We start from the raw sequence: 21,431 nt of genomic DNA, 5'->3' as shown, positions 1-21,431 counted from the left end.
TAGCAGCTAGAGGTTATTCGGAATAAATCATGAATTTAATCTACAATTTACTACCTTTATCTTTTCACAAATATTAATCATGAAAATATGCTTCTGGGGGCCAGCACTGTGGCATAGCGGGTAAAGCCATTGCCTGCAGTACCGGCATCCCATTTGGGCACCGGTTCATGTCCTAGCTGCTCCTCTTCCAATCCAGCTCTCTGCTATGGCCTGGGAAAGCAGTAGAAGATGGCCCAAGTCCTTGGGTTGCTGCATCCACGTGGGAGACCCGGAAAAATCTCCTGGCTTTGGATTGGCATAGCTCCAGCCGTCGCAGCCAACTGGGGAGTGAACCAGTGGATGGGAGACCCCCCCCCCAACCTCTCCTTCTCTGTGTATCTCTGACTTTCAAATAAATAAATAAATCTTTTTAAAAAAAGAAAATATGCTTCTGGTTCAGGCTCAACTGTCTAAGAAAGGAAAACAAGAAAAATAAAAAACATTCGCTTTAAACTATAACTTTTGTACCTCTGTCAAATCCAATAATTTCTTTCACTCTGACATTTTAGTCTCTAATTTTATCTTAAGCATCTGAAGTCGATAGGAGGACGGAAAGAATGAGGAATCAGGAAATATGTAGAAATTCTTGTCCATATATTACCTAGGCATTACCATTTACCTAAGCAAATCAGTAAACCAGGGTTTATCATAGATTTTCACATAAAAGTCTATGAGAACTCCTAGTTATTTTCCCCAATAACTGCCACACTTCTACTAGTTATGATGGTAAAAGGTAGGATGAAAACTTGCCCCAAGACAAAGAAAAATCAATGTTTTAAAAGAACAAGTCTAGAATGAAATCCTCTTACTCCATCTTAAAATAGTCCAGTTACAAATTTTGGAAGTCCCAACGCTTTCAAGAAAGGTTGAGTGCTAACCTCAATGTGCTTTACTCAAATGGATCAGAATTTGCTGGGTAAACCTAACTTTCAAACGTTTCCAAGTAGCAGTAAACAGCTCTTCTGATGTTCAAGCAGCAGAGCCTCCCGTGCTCTCAAGAGGACAGCCATAAAGATCGAGCAGACTGAAGACAGAGTTCAACCAAGCACTAAATACGGCTTCAGTAATGAATGGGAAAATATTTAAAGTCAGAGTAAGAACAGCTCCCTCTAAAAGGGGGCATTATCATGCCAAAAGGGGGGAAGGGGTTAGTATTTACAGTTTTGGCATTTAACAGAAATAATGAAACAATTCACTAGACAAAGTCACTTATTCTTGATAACCCAATAGAATCACATGTAAAACAAGCTTATTAATGGCAAACATTTTTAGTCTTACCAAAAACATCTCTACACTATTCATTCTAACACCCTGCTGGCAATCTTTCATTTCTATGGACGAAAAGCTGGTTCTATAAAGGACCAGAAAGTAAACATTTTAGTTTTTATGGGCCGCAGTCTCTGTCCCAACCACTCAACTCCGCCACTGTAGCATAAGAGTAGCTGTAGGTGTTACATGGACAGTATGTGGGGAAAAGGGTGTGGTTGGATCCCTTAAAAGTTTACTTTTGAATGCTGACATTCAGTTTCATGTAATTTTAACATTATGAAATATTACACTGCTTTTTCATTTTGTTTCCCATTTAAAAATGTAAAACTCATTCTTCGCTGGCTGGTCGAGCATGAACAGAAAACAAGGTGGGTTTGCCCTGGGAACCATTTTATCATTCCATTCCTGCATTATTTTCCTTCAATTCTTGTGAAAACAAAAATTTACAAATGTCTATAAAAATATTCTTTCTTGATATTTTGCTAATTTCTTTTCTCCACTTCCAAGTCTTCCACAGAAACTGTGAATTCCTCATTTCATCATATTCCTCCTCTCCTTCACATCCCTATGTCTTCAGGGCACAGCCTGAACATTCTTAAAACAAAATCTAACCATGTCAGGGAAGAACACAAAAAGCCACACATCTCATCTTTTTATAAATCCTACTTCCTTGAACTGCTGTAAAGCTCCACATCTTTTCATGCTCAATCTTTTAATAAATACAGGTTTGACCAATCTTACTATACCCTTTCTCTTTCAACCACCATTTTTTAATTCCATACAATACGATCCCTATGAGGTCTTGGCAGTCAGGTTGACTTGATGAAAAGGCAAAAATAGATTTAATGTTTAAACTTTCTCCAGTAACTGTTCAAATGGTTCCTAAGAAAACCCAGGAAAAGAGTTGTCTGTTGCTCTCAATTGCTTCTTCTCCTACTTGCCCAGTTAGGCATTCTTTTCTATTTTTATTGTTTTAAAATGCATTATTATGATGTTCGTGATATTATTAGAGTGATTTATAATGTTTTTAAAGACTTAACATCTCTGAATTTAAAGTTATGGAGTTCTAAAATGTTAAATTATTCAAATAAATAATACAAGCCTACATAAAGCTTGTCATAGTGTAATATTTGAACTATGTAAAAAATCAGTACTAACTTGGAAAGCAGCACTTACAAATCTGAAAGCTAGCAAGCACTCATTACTTACTAACAGTGAGCCTACGCATGGGAAGTATGTGACTGTCACCCTTGGTACAGGTATCTTTCAGCTGAGTATGCAGAACTATTCACGAGTTGGTGAAAAGCCACGTGCCAGGGCCAAAACTGTGTTCGTGCAAGGTGGTGGGCAGGAGATAGAGGCATCCAATAAAGAATGAGATTTAACTACATCTCTCCCCAGCCACAAACAAGTATTTAAATACACCTATGTTAAACCAGTTCCCAGTGAATTAAGCATTACAGGAATAGCAAAAATGCCACAGTTCAGTAATCTGTGTTTGACTGTGAAGTGATTTCTTCTGAAGACAGATGCCACCCCAAGGAACAAAAGCAGAAAAACAATACAACCTATAGCCTGAAGCAAGAGCAAGAAAAGATTAGAACTGCACCCCTCTCTCTCCCTCTCCCCCTGCCACTCCCACCCCTCTCTCTCTCCATTGAGACTCCGGACTACATCTTCAGAACATTCTGGACAGACAACAGAAATGGTAATTTCTTCAACAATACAAAGTAAGGTTCTCTTTCCTTTTATTTTGCCACCAAGTATATAAACCCAAGGACCGTTGCCAATTACTGTACCTCTCAAAAATAAGAAACCAAGAAATAGTTCTTGAAAAGCAGCATTCATGCTCCGTTAAAGGTCAAAACACTTCCTGTGGTAGTTAACACATTTAATTTTTTTTCAAGTGCACTATCCAGGTTTTAATGTTAAAAGAAATCCCTGGGAGAAAAATTTTTAAAAGACTGAACATGCTATGTATTTTTATTTGAATGGTCACAGGGGGCGGGGGCCGGAATAAGAACATTAAAAATCCTATGAAATGTTTCAGATGAAATATTACTACTGTTCCTACAAAGGAATTAGTTTTTTAATTCTTTTAATGTTTTTTAACAGCATGGAATCAATCACGGCTATATTCTACAAGAGGAAACCCACAAACTCTAGGAGAGTTCAAGGAGGTCACTAAAATATTAAGCCACAAATTACCCACCATTACATTCAGTATCAGATAAAAAGAATACACTGTCAGAAGTTCAGCTCTTGCTCTTTAAAAATAATACTAAAAAATAAATAATATTCCTTTTCCCCCTTGCAGCATTCTCCTTCCATCTCTTTGCCATCCTCAGCCCTATCACCGACCACTTACTGACTCCAATTTCTTTCAAGGAATAAAAATGAATAAAACCATAATCCAAATCTTCAGTCATCAACTATGCCCTTTGCAATTCACTAAGGAGGTCTCTGGCAATTTCAAGACTTGCTAACCTGGCAATGCTTTTCTCAGTGATTAACAGTAGGCAAATATCTAGAATCACACATTCCTTTGCAAATGCAACTGACATTCATCAGCAACATTGCAGCAACTTTGCAATACGCAGGACAATCAGCTGTGTAGAATATAACAAATTTCAATAACATCTCTCAAGTTTTAAGTTTGGTTCTACATAGATTACTTCTTGTCTTATTTTCCACTTAAGGCTTTTTTTCCTGCTATTTCCTGCAAGTTCTTTTCAACTCCATTGAACAGTAGTATAGGACAACAAACCCGTAATTATGTGATTTACGTGATACCAAAGAACGAACATCCAATGAGAAGTAGGAGCAGATTAGCAAGAATTTCTCATTATGACAAGAACTGCTCTCAACAATTAAATTTATTCCCATTTCCCTGTTTTATTATAAGAACAAAAAGAGGAAAAACTAACTCACCAATCTATAGTGAATATAAATCAAAGTTATTATTTTAGAAATACAGGATACTAAAAGGCAGAGTAGAATAACAACAAGGCTCTTTGGCTCCTTCCACCTGCCCTGGATTCTTGGTATGCAGCTTCTCTTATTTTTCCTTCTTGTGGGGTTTTACTTGGTGTTCATTGCTCTCCACTTCCATTTCTAACCCTGTAGTTTTTCAAAGGATATAAAGCAACTGTATAAGAATGACTAAAGACATCAAAGACCTAAAGCTTCACTGGATGTGTGTGGCATAGGAGGGAGAGGAGGAAAACGTGAGGTAATGAGGATCTACTGTATTTACCTTATGTGCAGGGCATGTGGACAACAATAGAAACCATGTAGGGTGCACTTTTGGTCAAAAAAGAACATGGCAGCCTAACGGGAGGCCTTTGTTCTTCAAAAGGGTCTCCTTTCCCCCTTTTGTGATTCACTTAATTCATGGCATCTGAGCTGCTCTTGAACTTGACAGACTGAGAGAAGGGGGGGGAGAGTTAGGCACACAAAGAGAAGGAAAAAGAAGGACTTCAAAGAGCATTTATTTAAAAAAATAGTTCTACTACCAGTCTTGATGAAGTTTTGGAATTTTAAAGGTGGTAGAAAGCAAATTCAGTGTTAAAATAAATTTAATTTCCCTAGAGACTGCAATGAGAAATACAGTAAAAAGGTACACAATGAATCACGTCCTAAGAATTTGTTAGATTTTTTCCTGCTACTTGTACTCCTTGAAATAACAGTAATAAAACATATTATTTTCAACAATTACATGAAAATAGCACTCTAAAAAAGCAGTAACAGTAATTAAATGATTCCCAGATAAAATAACTTTATTTGAATGATAAATAGCACTTTAAAAAAACCCTGAGCGCCACCTACAGGATAAATACAGATGAGCACTCTACAACAGATTCACTTAAGATTTAAAAAGGACACATTATCAACTAAATGTGACACTTTCACTTTAAAGTCAAGAATTTAACTTTTTTTTAAAAGCAGCAAAAAACCTCAGATAGGGGCTGGCGCTGTGGTGTAGCGAATAAAGCCACCAGCTGCAGTGCCCGCATCCCATATATATGGGCGCCAGTTCCAAGTCCTGGGCTGCTCTACTTCCGATCCAGCTTCTTCCAGGTTTCTTACATGGGTGCAGGGGCCCAAGGACTTGAGCCATCTTCTACTGCTTTCCCAGGCCATAGCAGAGAGCTGGATCAGAAGAGGAGCAGCCGGGACTAGAACCAGCGCCCATATGGGATGCGGGCACTTCAGGCTAGGGCCTTAACCCATTGCACCACAGCATGGGCCCCTGCCAAGCCATTCTTTATTCATGCATTCAATTAATATTTACTGTATGACTGCTATATAAAGTACTGTGTGTACTAAGAATATATAAGCACAAAAAAGTCATACAAAAAATTTTTCTTGGGGGACTGGCACTGTGGCTCACTTGGTTAATCCTCCGCCTGCGGCGCAGGGTTCTAGTCCCGGTTGTTTCTCTTCCAGTTCAGCTCTCTGCTGTGGCCCAGGAAGGCAGTGGAGGATGGCCCAAGTGCTTGGGCCCTGAACCCGCATGGGAGACCAGGAGGAGGCACCTGGCTCCTGGCTTCAGATCGGCGCAGCACCAGCGGTAACGGCCATTTCGGGGGTGAACCAACAGACAGAAGACCTGTCTCTCTGTCTCTCTCTCTCACTGCCTATAACTCTACCTGTCAAATAAGAAAAAAATTTTTCTTTAAAGATTTATTTACTTATTTATTTGAAAGGCAGAGAAAACAGAGACAGAGGGGCTGGCGCTTTGGCACAGTGGGTTTAAAGCCCTGGCCTAAAGCGGCGGCATCCCATATTTCTAGTCCCGGCTGCTCCACTTCTGATCCAGCTCTGCTATGGCCTGGGAAGGCAGTAGAAGATGGCCCAAGTCCTTGGGCCCCTGCACCCACGTCAGAGACCCGGAAGAAGCTCCCAGCTCCTGACTTCAGATTGGCTCAGCTCCGGCCGTTGCGGCCATCTGATGGAAGACCTCTCTTTCTAGCTGTCTTTTTATAAATCTTAAAAAAAAAAAAAAAAAGACAAATCTTCTATCCACTGTTCACTCCCCAAATGACCACATGAAGTGGGACTGAGCCAGGCTGAAGCCAGGAGCCAGGAGCTTCTTCTGGGTCTCTCACGTCGAGTGCAGAGGACCAAGCACATGGGCCATTTTCCACTGCTTCCCCAGGCCATTGGCAGAGAGCTCAATTAGAAGCGGAGCAGCAGGGTCTCAAACCGACCCCTACATGGGATGCTGGTGTTGCAAGTAGCAGCTTTTCCTGCTATGTCACAGCAGCCCCCATAAAATATTTTATCTAGGGCCTGGTGCTATGGTGCAGGAGGTTAATTCTCCGCTTGCAGCACCAGCATCCCATATGGGCACCAGTTCTAGTCCCAGCTGCTCCTCTTCCAATCCAGCTCTGGGAAAGCAGTAGAAGATGGTCCAAGTCCTTGGGCCCCTTTACCCGCATGGGAGACCTGGAGGAATCTCCTGGCTCCTGGCATCAGATCAGCGCAGCTCCAACCACTGCGGCCATTTGGGGAGTGAACCAATTAAAGGAAGACCTCTCTCTCGGTCTCTCTCTCGCTCACTGTCTGTAACTCTACCTCTCAAATAAATAAATAAAATCTTAAAAACTTTTTTCTATCTAATGAAATTTATATTCTAGAATAAAATGCTAGATGAGAGCACAGTAAAGCCTTACAGAAAAATTAAGGGGTATCAAATACAATGGCCAGGAATAGACTCAGTGGTTACATAAAGACCTAAAGAAGGCTGAGAATCAAGTACATGGATATCTGGGTAAAAAGCAGTTCAGGCAAAGAAAGCACCAAGCAGAAGGGCCGTGAAGTGGATCGTGTTTCTGGCATTTCCTGAGTGAATTGAGAAATTGATGCAGGCAAGGAGTGCACTAGCAAGCAGGAGCTGTAGTTGCCAACTGCTTGCAGCTTTGCCTGCTCCATCCAACCCTGCTTCCATGCAGTGGAAAACCATAACTTCTGCAAAACTGTTGTTTGGAACCAGAGCTGGACAAAAGTTAATTAACATGGCCACCAACTGTGTCCCCATGAAGATGCTAATTATAATATCATTATAAAATGACCACAGATCACACTCCAACTTCCATCATGCACCTGATGCCATGGCACTTCTGAGACTTCCTAAGAAAGGGCAAGGATATAGACAGTACTCAAATCCTGCCACCTATGAATATTAAATTGAACCCCTCCCCTGAGATCATCCCTTATCCCCCCCAGATCATCCAAAGGTTTGATTCTAAACCTCAACAGCTCACTCTCAAACATGCCTGCACTCCTTCTGAAGTGCAGTTTTGCTTTGCATACAAATAAATCTCGTTCTTCTACTAACCTTTACCTACATCTCATTCTCAAATTCTTTGTTGTGTCAGAGACCAGAACCTGGGTCCAGCCATCCCAAGTCAGCAAGTCAGTGAGGAGGGAGGTGAAAGTCCACTCAGAATCAGCCAATCTTTCTCCTCCTTCACCTCCCTTGCACTTTATAGTCTTGGTTTTTCTGTCTTTCTCTCCTGTTCACTCCATTCCAACCCACCATGGACTAACTTCTCTAAACCCAACTGTGTTTGCTCCCTCTAGCAACTTTCTGGAGGTGGGAAGGCCGAAAGCCAGCTCTGAGCAGATCAGACACCTTCCAGTCCTTCCTGAGGGAGGCATGTTAAGAGTGGTTGCAGTACCCAGAGGGCTCCTGGTTCCACTGCCAAATGGCCATCAACTTTCCACATGGCTTGACCTCTCCTTCAGTGATGCCTTCTAAACCTCCAACCTTCTTGTGCCTTCAAAATGAGTGCCTCACCATGTATTTTTACCACTCTTACCAATGAGATGCTTGGTTTCCATGCAGTAAGCCTCTACCCAGATGTGGTCAATTTTGTCATCCTCTGACCCCAAGAACTCTTGCTGTCTCTGTGGAAAACACTTTGGCATATAGTTACCCTCACATTCTTGGCTCCAACACCTACCGGACCCCAACTCTTCTTCATTTACTTGTTGTTTTCTTTGTCACTTTGTTATAATTTTATCATCTCCCATATTCATGGCAACACTCATAATGAGGAGTGTAGACTATGGCCCTGGGGCATGACTGACAGGTACTCTAAGGAATACTCCATGTGAAAATTTCTCTGTATTCTTCAGAGAAAAACTCTCTAACCTCCCTCTTCAATTTATAACTTTCAGGATTATTTTAATAGTCATATTGAGCCTCTACAAGCTACAGGCTGGGCCTGAAGAGCCAAGTAGGCTACCACTATGCTAAAACATTAAAAATGAGGCCTAAGATCTCTGGTGGTCAACCCCATACTCTTTCCAAAAGACTCAGGCTGTGGAAACCTGGGTAAAATGACGGAGTCAGAGGACATCTGAGCACAACAGATGGTATTCAAGATCCTGGAACTGGGGGTCTGAATCAGTCCATAGGGGATGTCCAGGATACTGATGGACACCTCTGCCTGTCCCCCTTAAAAACTGGGAAGCCTTTAAACTAAACCAACAAACACCTCCCAAAAAATTGTTTTCTTTTTAATACTATCTGGCCACCATATATTCTAGAGAATGGGGGAAAGTAGCCACCAAATAGGATCTCCAACTTTAATACTACTTTCCAATCTGCTCTCTTCTCTTAGAGACAATAAAGATGGTCAGAAATTCCTTCCATCCAAGTCTTCATGGAATTCTTTCAAAACCCCACCCTCAGAGGGAGCTGTAGGCTCTGTTATGCCTATATCCTCCTAGCAGCTACAGATTAGAGAGAGCAAGAGATAGAAGAAAAACAGTAAGTATGAAGCCAAGTCCAAACCAACCCTGACTCTCATGACTCACCAGCCCAACCAATATGCTGTGGAAGCCACAGCAGTCTCACAAACAACTTCTAATTGTATCTATCAAAGAGAACATGAGGATTCAGTGTGCTGAGACCATATGGCGACCTGCTTGGTGGCCAGGATAAAAAAATGCATTATCAAGTCTATATATTATGACAAAGTCAAGGAGGTAACACAACTAAGGAAAATTCAGCCCTACTCCAGGGACAAATAGTGGAAGCCTTAAAGAGATATACTAACATGCACCCCAGCATCCTAGGACAGGTCTTACTACCCATTTTCATAAGTCAGCTAGCCCAAAATATTTGGAGGAAACTCCAAAAACTAGCAATAGGACCCCAAATTCCCATGACCCAGATGCTAGATAAGCACTTGGGTGTTTAATAACAAAGACAAAGCTGATGAGGAAAAGGAGCTCAAGCTTAAGAAACAACAGGCTCATATGACAGCAGTCGCTGTAACCAGTACCCTGCAATCTCAGGGCCAACCCAGGGGGCATCCAACCATGGGTAAAAAGCCTAAGAGAAAATATTTCAGATGTAGAAAGCCAGCATATTGCTGCAAGGAATGCCCCCACTTGAAAAGCCCACCCGGACCCTGCCCGCAATGTGAACAAGAGGGGCACTAGAAATGGGACTGCCCTCAGCTCTGAAAGAAGAGGGCCATCACTTCCTTCATGTCCTTATCTGAGGACTGAAGGGGCCCTGGAGCTCAAGTGGCTCCCACAACCCATATGACCATCATACTCCTGGAACCCCAGATGATCCCAGATATTGCAAGTAAGAAAATAAATTTTCTGGTTGACACAGAAGCCATTGAACTCTTCTGAATTCCCATGCTAGACCCCTTTTCTCAAACAGTTGTGTTGTCATGGGAGGAACTGACAAGTCCTATGCCTAACAATTTACTCTGGTTCTGCCAGACAGAGGTCTATCCCTGTCTGCAACCAATTTTTGATGAGGCTGGAATGTCCAATTCCTTTACTTGGTAAGTATTTGCTATCCTCCTTGGGTACTTATCTCAGGTTAATCACTTCTAAATCTAAGTAGTTTATTATGATGCTGACAAGTACCAAGAGAAGACCCAACCAACTGGGATGATCTCCCTATTGAAATTCAAAATAGAATCAATTCCCCCAACCTGGTATCAGGACATATATAGTCAGGCCACACATGTTGCCCCCATCATGGTCCTCCAAAGACAAGACAAGTTTCCTCATCTATGTCAACACACCAAAAACCAGAAGCCATGTAGGGACTCAAACCACTGATTGATAAACTTCTCAATTATGGAATCCTGGTTCCAAGTGAGTCCTTTTGCAACACTCCCTATTCCACCACCTTTAGAGCCAAACAGAGAATATCAAATGGTTTAGGATCCCAGGGCCAAAATTCAGGCTGCCATACCACTTCATCCTATTATACCAAATCTCTGTACTATCTTAGCCCAGACACCTGAAGGCATCATGGTGCTAGACCTAAAAGAAGTCTAATTCTGTATATCTTACACCCAGAATCTCAGTATCAGTTTGTTTTTGAATGAACTGATCCACTCTCACATACGATTCATCAGTACAGCTGGACAGTTCTCCCTCAGGACTTTAAGGATAGCATTCGTTTTTTCACAATACCCTCACCCAGCAACTAAGAGATCTCAAATTAAAGACTGGAACCAATATGTAGATGATATTCTCATCTGCAGCCCTTCCTTGTAGATTCAAATGAAAACACCACTTGGGTCTGAGGATGTTTTGTTTTGTTTTGTTTTGTTTTGTTTTAGGAAAAGGGACATAAAGTTGCCCTGTCCAAAGCACAGATCTCTAAACAGGAAGTAACCTATCTGGGATACATCCTGACTCTGGGAAAGCATACCCTACTATTTAAATGAAAAGAACCAATACTGCATGCAGGACCACCACAAAGAAAGAGTTAAGGACATTCCTGGGAATGGCAGGCTTCTGCAGGATCTGGATTTCAGAATTTGGGTTGATAGCCAAACCCCAACAGGAAACCTTAAAACATCTGACACCAATCCACTTAAATGATAGGAAAACATGAGGCCTTCCAAAAGATTAAGAGTCTGCCAAAAGGGTCCAGTGTTCTAGTACAGTGGGTAAAGCCACCACCTGCAACACCAGCATCCAATACAGGCACTGGTTCATGCTCCAGATGCTCTACTTCTGATCCACCTCTCCACTAACAGCCTGGAAAAAGCAATAGAATATGCTCCAAGTGTTTGGGCCCCTGTCACCACATGGGAGATCAGGAAGAAGTTCCTTACTCCTGGCTCTGGCCTGGCCTGGCCCAGCACTTGTCGATGCAGCCTTCTGGGGAGTGAATCAGCGGCCAGATCGATCGATCTCTCTCTCTCTCAAATAAATAAATAAGTCTCAAGATTTAAAAAAAAAAAAAAAAAAAAAAGAGTCTGGTGACAATGATCCTTGCACTAGAAATCACTAATTTAGATAAGCAAAAAGACAATGAATAGCTATGGGTGTACTCACCCAAAACCTGGGTCCAATTCTGAAACCAGTAGTCCAGTTTTCTTAAAGCTGGGTCAGCGGCCACAGGATGGCCTGGATGCTTGAGGGCAGTTGCTGCTTCTGCACTTTTGGTAGAGGAAGCCACCTAGCTGGCTTTAGGCTAGACTCTTAAAAGTTCAAACTCCACACCAAATGCAAGAGATTCTAGAGATTAAAGGACATCAATGGCTAACAAGAGGATGCCTTTCAAATACCAGGCTCTCCCTTAAGATTGGCCAGAAGTAACTCTGAAAGATACCAGGTTCTCTATCCACCTACTCTTTTGCAGTCTGAAGATACTGAAAGGCCAGTTCAATCTTATGCAGAGATGGCAGAGTAGGTCTACAACAGCAGATCTGAACTATACAATGAGCCTCTAAAAAAACCCCAGATGTTAGATGGTTTACTGATGGCAGTAACTCTCATGGAGGGAGAGTTTAGAATTAGATATGCCACAGTAGATCTTGCACATACTGTGGAAGTCCAGCCACTAACAACCAATACCTCAGCTCAAAAGGCCAAACTTAACATCTTGAAAAACTAGACAAAGGCCAGACAATCATAATCTGTACAAAATCCAAATACATTTTCTTTGTGCTACATACATATATAGAAATTAGGTGAGAAAGTAGCCCATTGCCAGCAAAATAGAAAAAAAAGAACTACTACTACAACAAAAACTGCCCCATTAAATATGGTCAAGAGACTTTGGCTCTCCTCCAGGCAATTTCGGGGCCTCTAGAGGAGGTTGTCATTCATTGCAGAGTATACCAAAATGGGAATAACCATATCATCCGAAGAAATGCACTGGCTGACAGGGCAGCAGAGAAGCCTGGTGGCCAGTAAGTCCTGAAAAGGGTCAAACATCCTGACATCTATGGACAGCTCCAAGTCCCTACCACACCATGCCTGAGATACAACAGGCACAGCAGTGAGGTTACACAGAAGATCCCAATGGGTGATGGACTTTAGATTATAAAAAGCATGCTCCCAATGTTCTCTTTGTGGAAGATTATCAAAGAAATGTATGATTTTGCCCATCTGGAAAGAGAGGCCTTTTTTTTTTTTTTTTTTTTTTTTTTTTTTGACAGGCAGAGTGGACAGTGAGAGAGACAGAGAGAAAGGTCTTCCTTTTGCCGTTGGTTCACCCTCCAATGGCCACCGCGCTGATCCGAAGCCAGGAGCCAGGTACTTCTCCTGGTCTCCCATGGGGTGCAGGGCCCAAGCACTTGGGCCATCCTCCACCGCATTCCTGGGCCACAGCAGAGAGCTGGCCTGGAAGAGGGGCAACCGGGACAGAATCCGGTGCCCCAACAGGGACTAGAACCCGGTGTGCCAGCGCCGCTAGGCGGAGGATTAGCTTGTTGAGCCACGGTGCCGAGGTAGAGAGGCCTTAATTCAAATAATATCTTATGTCTTTGGAGAAAAAGGACTAGATAGTGTTATAAAGGAAGTGACCTGATTTTGTCACCTCTAACATTAGCAGCCACACCAAAGTACCTCCCCTACACACTCCTAAACAAAAGAGAGAAACTTATCTTGGTGAGGATTGGTAGACAGACTTCACTAAGATGCCCCCAGCAAATAATCACAAATATTAATCTTCATTGCTACTTCACTGGATGGATAGATGCTTTTCCAACCCAAAGAGAAAAAGGCACAAGAAATATTCGAAGTCCTACTAAAGAATTAACCCCATGTTTTCAGCTCCCCAGGTCCCTATAGAGTCACAATGCCCCTTGTCTTCAAAGTAACTCAGCAGACAGCAACCTCTCTGGAAATCCCCTACTACCTTCATGCCTCTCAGAGGCTTCAATCCTCAGGCAAGGTTGAAAGGCCAGCCATTATCTTAAAAGAACTCTGGCCAATTTTGCCAAGAGATCAGAATTCTGGTTTAAGCTACTGCTTGTTGCCTTCTTTTGGATGAAGATGGCACCTAAGGCTACCTAACACTTTACCCCTTTAGAAATGTTATATGGGAGGCCTTTATCACCACTGACATCCTCCTTTGATTCAGATAACCAAGATCAAATAATACATAACTATCCGTTTAAGTCAGGTACAAAAGGCCCTGACAGAATATGGCAACAAATGCTCCTGGAACAAGATTTCAAAAATCATGAACAATCTTCCCATAGATCTAGTTTTGTTAAAAACTAGGAAAGATGGATCTCTCTCTGATGAATGATAGCCAAACAAGGAAAGGACCACATCATGTGCTATTTGGCATTCCTACCTGCAGTTAAATTACAGAGAGTTTCTAGTTGGGTACATCTGTCAGGAATTAAACCTCCACTCCCTGAGTCTTCAGAAACACAGCCAAAGGAAATTCTGCCTACTCTTGTGAGCCAACTGAGGATCTCAAGTGTATCTTCAAATGGTTAAAACAGGAGTAAAAAAATTTTTGCTTTTGCCATAGGCATTATTATATTTCCCAGCTAACATGCTTTCCCTACCTCTTCTCCTATCTGCCCTGGGAAACTGCCACTGGCAGGAAACCCCATTAGACTTTTCTGCCATAATAGCAAAAGAGAAAATCTCATTATACACCATTAAGTTGCTTTAAGAAACCTGCTGCCTGGGTGACTTAGCCCAGACTGCTAGTCAGGCCCTAAAACAACCATAAGACTCTATATTCCCCAGCTAAAGTGCTCATGGAGAGCAGACTAGCCCTAGATTACCTATCGGCAGAACAGGGAGGCGTATAAGCAGTGACTGATAAAACCTGCTACACTTATATTAACAACAATGGGCTCATGGAAGAAGACACCAAAAGTATTTATGATCAAGCCAAAGGGTTCCATGATTTTCCTAAGGGAAATCCCTCAGCTCCCATCACACGGAAGCATCAAAAAGTGCTCTCCCTTCTCCAACATGGTTCTTAACTCTTGCTTCTTTTGGCCCATGTACACTCCTCCTAATTGTCAAATTTGTCTCTTCCAGAATTCCACAGTTTCCTGGGGGTCATGCCAGGATACCAGCCATTACCAACGACTGGTGATGGACCTCTAGCTCCTCAACTGGAACCTCTTGATCAAATACTTAGGGATGTCATTCCCTGACTAGACAGAGACAACACTCTGACACGGTATGAAGTTACAGAAGGTGAAATTTACTTCCTCAACTTCCAATGAAGATTAAGGGATGAAAATCTCTCAAGGGGTGAAAAGATGATATAGACAAGGAGGGAGCTAGCAAGGAGGAGCTAAGGTCACCAGCCCTCCCTGCAGTTCCACCAGCTCCACTGATACCCACTTTCCATGGAGTGGAAAACCACAGCTTCCATGAAACCACCGCTCAGAACCAGCACCAAAAATAGTAAGACTACCAACTGCATGGCCATGATAATCTTTAGCTCAGTACAAGTTCATTATATGAATATTAACATGGCTGGCATATCTACCATCATCATGAACCTACTGCCAGGATACTTCTAAAATTTGCAGAAATGGGCAGTACCCAAACCCACCACAAACTCTACTACCTAAGAATATTCAATTAAACCCAGCCCCAGACACCACCCCTTATGCCTCCAGAAGGAAATGACGCCAAACCTCATTGAGTACAGTTCACTCTCCAGCATGTCTGTGCCCCCTTAAGTGTTTACTTTTGTTTCACATGCAAGTAAAACTTGTTCCTCTGCTACCTTTACCTACATCTCATCCTTGAATTCTTTCTTACAATCAGAGACAAGAACCAGGAAAATCACTAGATCTGGAGCAGAGAACCACTTGCAAATTAACATTTTAAAGGAAAACACTGGTAACTGTGTGGAAAATAAGCTGTAGGGGTGCAAAGGTAGAAGCAGAGACTAAATAATTAGTTCATGAGAGTTACACCTGGGTGGGAGTAGTAGCACTGGTTAGTGGTTGAATTTTGGATATAATATTCATCATGGTGATTTTTTAAAACACAAACTGGATTGTGTAACTCTTCCAATTCAAAAGCCCTTTAGTTGCCAGTGTCTTCCCAAGGCACTTTATATAAAATGCAAAACCCAGTTTGGTCCCAAGGGTTCTCTATGATCTAGTCCCTGCTTAACTCTCTAGATTCATCTTACCACTCAGTAATCTGGCCACATTGACCTATCAAGTAATGTAACACAACAGATTCTTTTCCACTTGGGGGCCTTAGTTCATACTCTTCTCTCTGCCTGGAATGTCCTTCTCACTCTGCCTTGCCTACAAGATCTCATATTTCAGTTCTTAGCTTAAAATTCTCTCCTTCCTTCACTTTCCTAACATGCCATTCTAAATTAACTTCACTCCCTTTCCCTATTATATTCTCTGAAAGCATCCCAAGGAACTTTTCCTTGATAGGATCCACCCCAATTTCTAATTATAAATTGGTTTATTTATACCTAACGTTTAATGTTTCTCTCTAGACTGTATGTCATAAAGAGCTGGGACCACCTCTGTTTGACTTATCATCATCAGGATTTGGCATAATACCTGGCAACTAACCAAGAACAAATAATACTTGTTGAACAAATGATGGAGCTTTCATCTCAGCTCTGCCAGACAGGACCTGAAAGTCCCTGAAGGTCTCAGGCCCTTCACATACATTTCCTCTTTGAATCTTAAAATGATATGAAGGCCACAAGAACCAGAGTACACAAGATAAAGAAGTAGGAAATCACAAGGAGGGGTAAGAACAGTGTGTCTGAAGCAGTCAGGGAGTGAAAGGAGATAAGGGGGGGACCTTGACTACTGGATTATGAAATCTGGACCATATTCAGGAGCCACACGGAGAGTGCTGAAGGCTTTTTGAATAGTGTAATACCAAATCAGGCATTGTGGCATAGTGGGTAAGGCTGCCGCCTGTGACGCTGGCATCCCACTTGGGTGCCAGTTGGAGTCCCAGCTGCTCCACTTCTGACCCAACTCTCTGCTAATGCACCTGGCAAAGAAGCAGAGGATGGCCCAAGTATCCCAAAGAAGCTCCTGGCTCTCAGCTTCGGCCTGACCAAGCCCTGGCCAATGCAGCCATTTGGGGAGCAAATCAGCAGAAAGATTTCTTCTTTGTCTTGCCCCTCTCTCTGCAACTCTGCCTTTCAAATAAATAAATTAAAAAAAAAAAAAAGACGGGGCAGGCGCTGTGGCATAGAAGCTGCTGCCTGCAGTGCCAGTTTCCCATATGGGTGACAGTTTGAGTCCTGGCTGCTCAACTTCTGATCCAGCTCTCTGCTATGGCCTAGAAAAGCAGAAGATGGCTCAAGCCCTTGGTCCCTGCACCTACGTGGGACACCTCCTGGCTTCGGAGTTCCAGCAGTTGCAGCCATCTGGGGAGTGAACCAGTGGATGGAAGGATGGAAGACCTCTCTCTCTTTCTCTGCCTCTCTGTAACTCTGCCTTTCAAACAAATAAACTTTTTTCTTTAAAAAAAAAAAAAAAGTAAAAACAAAATTGGTCCCATGCTTTTTTTTGAAGATTAATCTATTTATGGCATCTAACTCAATAAAGAGTCTGAATGCAAAAATTTAAATTAAAAGACAACAGGTAAATAGGGGCCTCACTCAGTTTTCAAGATTAATTGGACAGAACACAAATATATATTATATATTCCTTAATGAAGGTTCTTAGTGTTACGTGATATCGATACTAAGCTACTTTTTTTTTAGCTTTGTTTGTGGAGAAAACAAAAAAAAAAAATCCAACAATGGAAAATACTTTCATTTTCTCATTCATTCATTACTGACAATGTTACCAGATTAATCTTCCAAAAGTATGACTCAGATCATCTTACTCAAAAAATTCCAGTGGCTCCCCACTGTCTACTGAATTAAATCCAAACACCTTAGCCTGCTATTTAAGACCCTACTCAAACCTGCTCCAACTTATTTACTTGTACTCCCCAATATTTTAGCCAAACTGAGTTACTGTTGCTCCAAACACAGCCAGCTTTTCTGCTTCTACCAGATCTTGCTTCATATTGTTCCTTTTTTCAGAAATGCAATCCCACCCTCTACTCCTAATCCTCCTGCCAAAATTCCAACTTCCTTATTCAAGGTCCATTTTATATGTTACTGCCACTGGCAGTATCTTTCTCCAGCCCACCTAAAGGTGCAAAGTTATTTCTTCCTCTCCCCTTGACACCCTGGGTTTTGTAACTCACAGTCTATCTTGAATAACTTTTTTCTTACATGTTTGATTCCCCCCAACTATAATATTATAAATAATTTCTATCCTCCTCCCTTTACAAAACTAAGATGGTAAATATGTACATAAAACAACAATATTTATAATTTATAAACTGTTCCAAGAACTTAATCCCTTTGAAGGAAGGAACCGATTCTGATTCATCTTTTGTTTCTTGCAATTCTTTGAACAAAGCAGGTATTTAAATAACTTGGTTTTTAATAAAAACTCATAAGTTTTAAGTAAAATATGAAATTTACTCTTATCACTCAGGTCTTTCACACTGAGTCAAATTAAAAGACAGGAGCATATATTGAGCATCTATAATGTAGTTAGTTACTGTGCTAAGAGGCAGCAGAGGTGATAAAAAATAAGGGTAAAACACAATCCCTGTCCTAAGAAGCTTCCAGTATTCTTAGTAACAGTAGACAATTTTCCAAAGCAATCAGCAAAATGGTGAAAGTGCTAACAAACATAATCAAACTCTAAACTGAGTACAAATTTCAGAACTGTACCAAGAGAATCCAGATTGGGGAGATCAAAGTTGGCCAGCATCAAGGAAGAATGCTTATGAGAAGCCTAGCTAGATGGCAAGAAGAGGCAAGATTATCCTCAATAGTGTGTTCCCCAGGTTGCTCCAACAGTCATCTCCAGTCCACCTTACTTTAAAAAACCAATAACAGCCCATGCCAAGTACCACATCTCAAACCTGTATTCACGTCCATGGGCCCCACTCTCTGCATTTGAACAGTTCTATAACAATGCACACATGAAAAAAATCTAGAAATCCAAAAACAAGACAATCATTTTCAAAAACCACAAAATCATTTTCTACATTTTCCTCACAAACAATGTCAGTGGGTGGGAGGTGAACAACAGTCTCAAAGACGGCCATTTTAGGAAGCCCAATTCAATTCCAAAAGCAAACTGCAGTGAGTCCTTTTAGCCCCTGTCTGACTCATTCTAATAATTAACTCCTTAAACATTGGTGATAGGACATATTTCAGGTAGGTTATGGTTGGCTGGGAACTGTTCTTTCTGCTCATGTTTCAAGGCAAGAAAGTCAGTTATAAACTGACTGAGAGGAAAAACAGCACAGCAGAGTGGTTTAAAGTTGCGACCCTGAACTAGCATGCATGAGTTCACAATCCCAGTTAAGCACCTTTCCTCCAGGCTTCGATTTACTCATCTCTAAAAGAAAACAAAGACAGTCAACTCAGAGTTCTGTTGTGAGGATAAGAATTAATGCATTCAAACACTAAGCACAATAATCTAGCATTCAGTAACTATCCAAAACCCTGCTACCTACTAATATCATCCCAAGTAGTTATGGATACTAATTCAGTCAAGGACTACTTAGGCAATAATACAGAAGTAAACAAAAACAGTCAGCTTCAAAAGTGAAAACTAGAAATATTCCTATGTATGGAATTAGCATTAAAGGAAAAATAGAAATGATGGAAACTAAACATAGGACCAAGATGGCATGCAGGAATGTCAAGGAAAAAGGAAAAAAGATAATTGGAAATCCACATACTTAGGGGAAATTGGGACCCCACCTCACATCATCCATAAAAATCAATTTCAGGTAGATGAACAATCAAAATGTGAAAAAGCAAACTCTAAAACTTTTAGAAAACATAAGAGAATTTAAATATGAGGAAGAAAAAGGTATCTCTGGGGCTGGTGCTGTGGCATAGTGGGTAAAGCTGCCATGTGCAGTGCCAGCATCCCATATGGGCACCGGTTTGAGACCCAGCTACTCCACTTCAGATCCAGCTCTCTGCTGTGGCCTGGGAAAGCAGAAGATGGCTCAAGTCCTTGGGCTCCTGCATCCACATGGGAAGACCTGGAGGAAGCTGCTGGCTGCTGGCTTCGGATCGGCCCAGCTCTGGCCGTTGTGGCCAATTGGGGAGTGAACCAGCAGATGGAAGACCTCTCTCTTTCTCTCTCTCTCTCAACTCTGACTTTCAAATAAACAAACAAATCTAAAAAAAAAAAAAAGATTATCTGATAAGACACAAAAGGTACAAACCATAAAAGAGGGGGTTGTAAAAGAACAGAATAGAAAAAGATTAGGGAGCCAGCAATGTGGCATAGAAGGTTATGCCTTGGCCTGCCGCATCTTATATGGTCACTGGTTAAAGTCCTGGTTGTTCCACTTTCAATGAAGTTTCCTGCTAATGTACCTGGGAAAGCAATGGAAGATGGCTCAAGTCCTTGGACCCCTGCACTCGTGTGGGAGACTTGAAAGAAGCTCCAGGTTCCTGGCTTCAATCTGGTCCAGCCCTGGCTGTTGCAGCCATTTGGAGACCTTCTTTCTCTGTATCTCTGCCTTGCAAATAAATAAATAATTCCTTAAAGGGGGAAAAAAAAAAAACAGACCAGACAGCGGCTCAATAGGCTAATCCTTTGCCTGCGGCACTGGCACTCCGGGTTCTAGTCTCAGTTAGGGCTCTGGATTCTGTCCCGGTTGCTCCTCTTCCAATCCAGCTCTCTGCTGTGGCCCGGGAAGGCAGTGGAGGATGGCCCAAGTGCTTGGGCCTTGCGCCCACATGGGAGAGCAGGAGGAAGCACCTGGCTCCTGGTTTCGGATCGGCGCAGCGTGCCAGCCATAGCAATCATTTGCGGGGTGAACCAATGGAAGGAAGACCTTTCTCTCTGTCTCTCTCTCTCTCACATTCTAACTCTGCCTGTCAAAAAAAAAAAAAAAAAAAAAAAAAAACAGAATTCAAAAGTAGCCTACACACTTGTGATCACTTCATTAAAAAAAGATATTAGAACATAAATAGCCCAAAAAGGCTAGAATTTTAAAAATTCCTACAAATCAATGAAAGATAAAATAATTCATTCAATTTTAAGTATGCAAAACACATTAATTAGTAATTCACAGAAGAAACAAAACGTCAAATAAGTATAGGCAAAAATACTGTCAATAATAAAGAAAATGCAAATTTTTAAACCCCCAAGAGCTACCACTTCATGTCCATTGGGACTGGCAAAAATTAAAGTATCTCGGGCCAACGGCATGGCACAGTAGGTTAATCCTCCACCTGCAGTGCCAGCTTCCCATATGGGAGCCAGTTCTAATCTTGGCTGTTCCTCTTCCAATCCAGCTCTCTGCTGTGGCCTGGGAAAGCAGTACAAGATGGCCCAAGTCGTTGGGCCCCTGCACCCATGTGGGAGACCGGAAAGAAACACCTGGCTCCTGGCTTCGGATCGGCGAAGCTCTGGCCATTACGGCCATTTGGGGAGTGAACCAATGGAAGGAAGACCTCTCTCTGTCTCTCCCTCTCAAAGTCTATAACTCTGCCTCTCAAACAAATAAAATCTTAAAAAAAAAAAAAAAATTAGAGTATCTCAGCAAAGATATGTAAATTAATAGAGTCCAGAAATATCTAGTAAAGCGAAAGACATGCATACCCTACCGTGCAATAATTCACTTCCAGGATTTTGGATTTGTATTCACATCTTACGCATATACTCTCTTTCTTACAGTGCACATAACATCCCTTAATGAAACTTTCACATGTGAACAAGGAAATGCATACAAGATTACTCATTGTAGCATTACTTGTCAGTGCCAAGAACTGGAAAGTCAAAATGTTTATCAAACAAAGAATGAGTAAACCA

At 41.7% G+C, this 21,431-nt stretch overlaps 1 protein-coding gene across 5 annotated transcripts in view; it reads right to left on the bottom strand.

The window, feature by feature from the left end:
- POU2F1 (POU class 2 homeobox 1) overlaps positions 1 to 21,431 on the bottom strand; it is a 182,637-nt gene that overhangs the window by 128,574 nt on the left and 32,632 nt on the right. The window contains exon 1 of one of the 5 annotated variants that reach the window (XM_062192683.1): positions 19,988 to 20,010. The exons of the other annotated variants lie outside the window; for them this stretch is intronic. The gene's annotated coding sequence lies outside the window, so the exon portion shown is untranslated. Of the gene's footprint in view, positions 1 to 19,987; positions 20,011 to 21,431 lie in introns of those variants that run through there. 5 annotated transcript variants of the gene reach the window in all.

The sequence above is a fragment of the Lepus europaeus genome, chromosome 5 (genome assembly GCF_033115175.1).
Source record: "Lepus europaeus isolate LE1 chromosome 5, mLepTim1.pri, whole genome shotgun sequence".
NCBI classification, from domain to species: Eukaryota; Metazoa; Chordata; class Mammalia; order Lagomorpha; family Leporidae; genus Lepus; species Lepus europaeus.
The sequence above is the reverse complement of the archived record's forward strand: the minus strand, read 5'-3'. Positions and strand labels throughout refer to the sequence as shown.